The sequence below is a fragment of the Pygoscelis adeliae genome, unplaced genomic scaffold, assembly GCF_000699105.1.
Source record: "Pygoscelis adeliae isolate BGI_AS28 unplaced genomic scaffold, ASM69910v1 Scaffold56, whole genome shotgun sequence".
Lineage (NCBI taxonomy): Eukaryota > Metazoa > Chordata > Aves > Sphenisciformes > Spheniscidae > Pygoscelis > Pygoscelis adeliae.
Genome location: NW_008824944.1, coordinates 358,990 through 365,640, shown reverse-complemented (window position 1 = coordinate 365,640; position 6,651 = coordinate 358,990).

Genomic DNA, 6,651 nt, shown 5'->3' with positions numbered 1-6,651 from the left:
CCGGGTTTCTCGCCTGCGTGTGCCCCTGCTGATGAAAAGCATCCCCTCAGGGCACGCAGCACCAAGTCAGGGGCGAGTCCAGCTTAGTGGGACCAAACCCTGGCAGAAACGCTTGCTTTCACCTCTCCTTTCTAGATGTCGCAGATACTTCTGTTAAAAAAAAGACTCCTCGTCTTTCCAGCTTGGGCATGGGACCTGAAATAGGGGTCTGTATTCAGGATGGCGGTTGCTGCGGCACTCGGGGAGCTGGAGATAAGCCAGAGACAGGTCTGAGTCCGCAGACTCTCAGTGCTATCTATAGCTCAGGATAACGATGTTTAGGAGACCTTGGCCGTACAAAGTAAAATAGTTATTTAATTCCAGGAGATGGTGCATGACAGAAATCCTTGAAGCAATTCTCAAAAGTTCAGCAAGTGATCACCATGCTCCTCTCCAGTACTGTCACCGTGGCCTGCCACCGGGAATATGTCTGAAAAGAGTAGAGGAAACTGCAAGAGACCTAAGAAAATAGGAATGTGGGACATGTGTCTGAAGTAACCAAAGAACTATTCATCTCCATGAAAAATAATTGGAAAAATGGGTCCCTGCCATGCTGTTATTTCTCTGCAGTCTCAGGATCACAGGGTGGTTGAGGTCGGAAGGGACCTCTGGGGGTCAGAAAAATAAGCAGAGGGGAAGGATCACCTCCCTCGACCTGCTGGTAACACTCCTTCTAATGCAGCCCAGGATACCATTAGCCTTCTTTGTTGCAAGGGCACATTGCTGGCTCGTGTTCAACTTGGTGTCTACCAGGACCCCCAGGTCTTTTTGTGCCCAACTTCTTTCCAGCTGATTGGCCCACAGCCTGCACTGGTGCATGCAGTTGTTCCTCCCCAAGTACAGGGCTTTGCACTTCTCCTTGTTGAACTTCATGAGGTTGCTGCCAGTCCATTTCTCCAGCCCGTGGATGTCCCCCTGGATGGCAGCATGACCCTCTGGTGTATCAGCCTCTCCTCCCAGTTCTGTATTATTAAGCAAACTTGCTGAGGGTGCACTCTGCCCCATCATCCAGATCATTAACAAAGATGTTGGACAGTTTTGGAGCCAGTGTTGACCCCTGGTGTACCCCGCTAGTTACTGGCCTCTAGTTACTTCATGCAACTAATCACGACCCTAATCTCCTAGACTACTTCCCCCTCCAGCTGAGCGAGCTGCAAGACAGGCACCATTCTTATGTTCTGTTTATTCATCTCATGCCCCCAGTAGAGACCAGCCCTACCTCTTCGCACTAAAATGCATTGCCAGTGAAACAATTAACAGGTCTGGCATCTGACTTACATTATAGGCATCATATTTGACACGCTGTTGAGATAAAAGAGGGGTAGGGTCTGGGCTACACTGTGTTATTGAAGAAACAGCATCAGTTCATGCTTGCAAGAATGTCATAATAGCCACAAGTCAGACAAATCAAGCTTAAGCTTGCTGTCAGTGAACGCTGACGGGGCTGGCAACAACACAGGCTGCTTGAGCGTAGACAATGTGCCACGGAATTTTGCAAGCAGTAAGTAGTACACTTGTCAACAACTGTCTATAGATCCTTCCAGATTAAAACAAGGAAATACACTTAGGGAAATGGTGCAGTGGTTTGAAAGGACATGCTTTAATGAAATAGTGGTTATGTATTCCAGAACCTGAATAATTAATTTAAATCATCTCCCAAAACATATGAAGAAAAGCTCTGCCCATCAGCAAAATCTGGCAGGTTTAGATTTCTGTGAAGCAAATTTGTCTACTAGATACTGGCAAGAGAATTAAAAAGTATGACAGCCCAATGCAAGTCCCAAAACATCAATAAAGTTTGGGTCAGGCAGTGGGAGAAAGGACGATGTAAATCTTAAAACTGGCTTCTATTCATGAAGCATTACCTTTGTGAAGTAAAATATCAGGCCAGTTGTTTTGCAATGAAAGATTATCCAAACATTTCTTAGTTTGGGCAAGGAAGTAGAATACTGGTCATGAACAAGTAATTTATTTTAAGAATATATTTAAAAGTATTAAAGTAAAAGTATTAAAATAGCTTTTTCCAATATTATTGTAATGGTAGGAAAAGGACAAAGAACAAACCTTAAGAAGTACATTTTTCCGTTGCCAGCATTATCAGTGACAAATGCTGACACTACTTAATTTTAAAATAAATACTACTGTTTACTTCTAAGTCCAAAACAAAACACTCTATGAAGTTTTAGAGAAGGGAAAACTAAAAGGGAAAGGGGAAATAAAATTCAACCAAAAGAAAGAATATCCTGAAAGCCAAATTAATCCATAGGTCTATCTGTCAAGTGTGCAAGTAACCATTAGAAACTGATGCAGCAATAAAGAAGTGTGAGACAATTAGCAACAGAGAGACTCAGGAAAATCTAAGGCTGCATATGGAGAGGAGGGGGAAGGGAAAACAGCACAGTAATGAAATTAATAATCTTCTTTCTATTTTTTTGGGGGGGAGAAAAGCAACGGCCAATTTATCCATTGAATATTTTGCTATGGCAACAGTATATTCACAACATGGAAAGAGCAAGATATATAACAAACTAATCAAAGTGCCACTTAGTAAATCTGTAATACAGATAGCCTAGCAAAGCCAACTACTCAAATAGGGTAATGGCCAAATTAAGCCAATGGCGTCTGAATTAAACCCGTTATGCATATACATTGTGCTAGGGAAATCAATTAGATGACGACAGAGGATGTCACAAACATGCAAACACACAAGATTCCCTATTTATTCAGTGCACAAGAAAGACAATAGTCACTAAATAAGCATCCGTATGATGTGTGGCCTTAAGCCCTCTCTGCTCTACTCTCTTCTCATTCTGAATACAGTCAGACTGACAAGTTTCTTCATGTGCATTTTCTATGGCACTTACCACTAGGGTACGAGGAGTTCACAAACATCTGCTTTTCTCAAAACACTTGGAAGACAATTGGGCAGTTTCAACTAATTTCCAGATGGTGAATAAAAGCATGTGGATCTTAAGGTGAAATATAGCCACTGATCCCGATTATGCAATAGGAACCTAAAGCTTAGTCTTTCAGAGGATGTAGCACTATAGCCTTTCCCTTTCAGGCAAGCGGCCATTGATTTCTGGGCTGAACAGTTTCTCCATATCATACCCCAGGGCCTCGAGACAGGTACCTAGAAAACCAAGAAGGCATGTGCATGAGTGCGTCTGAAAAGTCTGGATAAAAGATTTGCTGAGTACTACGTGGTATCTCTGAGGCAGTGCTAGGGACAGAATCAGATTCAAAGCTGTTTGAAAGACATCAGAGGGAGTAGTTTCCCAAAGACAAGCTATGATAGCAGAATGTGAAGGCTTTACAACAGTACATTGTTTGAGTTTAATGTTTCTGATTGAAGCCAGGCAGAAAGGCAGACCGCATGCCTGCCTGACAAACCAAACAGGCAGCTTTGTTTCCCGCCATGCCACAGGCAAGAAAGCAGGCTGTCCCGCTGGCTGTGAGCCCAGCTTGTCACTATCCGGTGGCCTGACTCATCATCTTGCTGACGTATCCACTGGAGAATAGTTTCTCATCCTTCCGCAATACAGACATATCAGCCTGTTCTTGTTCAGCTGCAGAACAGAAATGTCAGTGCTGCGGAACCAAGTAGTAAGTAATTTTGCTAGTTTGATCTGGTCATCAGTATATAATACCAACAGCCTTCCTCGGATGCTCTTCCTATTTCTTCCTGCTACCCCACTAGCCATCTCTATTTTCCCCATATCTTTAACTATCTGTATCAATTTTCTACATGCCATAGTTCCTAATTTATATGGACTTATTCATTCTCCTCAAGTTATGGTGCAATTCAGGTGGCTAAGCATAGTTTAGACACAGCAGGGTATGCCACTCGGCCACAAGTTACCACTCCAGAAGGTTTCAGGTCTTCTATTAATTGTGTCATATCTGCCCGTCCCATGCTGCTGTATCTGGTGCCTTATAAATGACAGTAGGCACCTATGTTGAGGCAACTGAACCTCGCCCTTACCATCTTCACTACCGAATCAGTCTGGGTTTTAAGCTGGAGTCCTCTCTGTCTTTGACTGCCACATTAAGGTTATTTTGGCCAATATGATTCTTCCTAAAGAGCTTTTAATTTCCATTCACATTTTTCTATCCGAATGTCACACACACACATATACACACACACAATATTTCTGTTAACTTTCACAGTTTATTTCTTTTGATGTTTGGATGTTTAATTATTTGCTTTACACAAAACTATGTTACAATCATTTATCCATAGCAAATAGTTTCTATTGATTATCTGCTAAGATAAGATTCAAAACAGTTACTTTCTATTGAATTAAATATTTGTTGCAATAGAAAAGTATCAGAAAAAGTTGTAGTAGAAGTTAAAATTGGCACACTTACCACCTGTTCAGTTCCTCCTAACAATTTCATCTCTGTACTTCATGCACAGATACTTAGAGACTGATACTTCTGTAGGATGATTTGATGAGCTTATAGCAGGCCTTCAGCAGCAGCTCCCTGTGCTATTAGTTAAAACACTGATTGATGTGTATTAACAGTATTGCTGTCCTGCGCTACATAGCCCTCTCTTATCCATTCCTAAGCAGCTTAGAGCTTATTTCACTGTTCCAGTCTCACCAGGTAACAGATATTAAACTTGCTGCTTCTATTCATTACAGATTCAAGTCTTCCATTTTTTAACCCACATTTCTAATATTGATAATACAGCTTCTGAAGAGCAAAGTCTTTCTTTACATTTTCTATCATCTGATACATTGCGGAAAATCTTGCACTTTTATTTGCCTTCTTCCTGTCCTGACCTCTTGCTTTTCTAGCTTGATACTAGCCAGCACAGCCCAGAATAATCTCCAAGCAACGGTGAATTACAGTAACAGAAAAATTAAATCGAACTAGTTTCAGGGCAAGGGTGAGTCAGCAAATAGAAAACAAACTTCTGTGAGTATTGTGCAGACTGTGACTGATGGCCTAGGGAAATAAAGACTTCCTATCCCTCACGTTTAAAAAACAGATTAGATTAGTCTCTGTCATGATGTTTGATCAACATAGGCAACCTAGTCCAAGAGTAGGAAGTGGATTAGCTGACCTCCTGACATCTGTGTTTTCTGTGAATGCCAGTGTCCATGGACTCATTTGACTAGGCAAGATTCCCAGGGTGTTTCCATGACTTCCACACAACAAAGGGGAAAATTATTTTTTAAAAATTCTTCTCAGAGCCTGGAGGTGAATGGTAGATCTCCACTTCATCGAAGTCTGGTTTCAGTGATACTGTGCTCTTGCTGTACAGATGAGGATCTTAGGCATAAGAGTTTTGTCTGGATTGTTTAAAGCGACATTCAGGACATACAGCACTGAGAAAAGCAAAACTGAAGTGGCTTCAGTAAGAAAGCTCTGTTTTCAAAAGTGACTAAGAAGCCATGTAATAAGCTAGCAGCAAACACCATGCTTCCGCTCGAGTTAGTAAAATCTGTGCTTCTTTCAATGCTTTACTTGATGACATCATTCCCATGCACTTTCCACATTTATTTACATGAACATGGTTTCCATTGCGTGATCTCTTGCATTTGGCGTCAATCTAAATAGGCAAGAGGGAGAGGAGAGAGATCAAAAGTGGAAGCATAGAAGTTCTCCCTTGCCTAAGGAGTAAAGAAGGAAAAAGCAATGGTGAGCACTCACACATTTACACGTCACGCAGCAAATCAATCAGCAGGTCCACCATTATGGCCCAGATGTTTCTGGTTGTTCTTGAAGCCACTCTGCTTCCGTGCTAAAATCAGAAAAATAGACATTGTACAGATGGTCAAACAAAACTCCTTTCTTCCCAGAAGAATTCCTTTCCCTCTAGTAAAAACACAAATAATCAACAAGGTCAAGAAGAAAAGGCACATAAGTTGCTTTGCAGAACGAAACTTCACCGTCAAGATCATCTGGATCCTGATCGTACTTCATTTGGCATTGCCAGACTTAGGTTTGAGAAAGCTATTTTTTGCAATAGCAAGGGGACAGAAGACAACACAGACAAATTCATACATTACTACATAGATCTGAGTTTTTTACTTCTGTAACATAAAGCCATAGAAAAGGTTGCTTAAATTGAGTGGCACAGTGTGGCTTTTGCCCTAGAGGGGGTTACCGACTATGATGGGATGTTGGACATAATTAAAATAATTCCTCTTGTTACAAGACAGTACTTCTGACCTCAAAATAGAAACTGCAGATGGTGCCACCAGAGGCCTTCAGTCTATACACTTTCTTCAAATAACAATGAACCTAAAAATATATATCTGTTTTTTCACTTTTTCTGAGAAGCCTTGATAGTATTTGCTGCCATCAATGGACTAAGCAAAAGCCTAATGTCATCCAGCATCCAGGATGAAGATGGAAAAAAACCTAGAATACTGCTATGTGCAATAATATTTAGAGGTACAAAATTAAACACTCACATAAGTTTTAACAGCAAATGGAACACACTCACACTGCACACTGAGAATTTCATTTCTACCTTTAATAAGAACCTCACAATGCAAAGTCAAATACAACTGTGTGTGCATACACCGTTAGCTTTAGATACAGGCACAGAAGATGACCAGGCATTCTATCAAGATGCTAAATGCAGGAAAATAA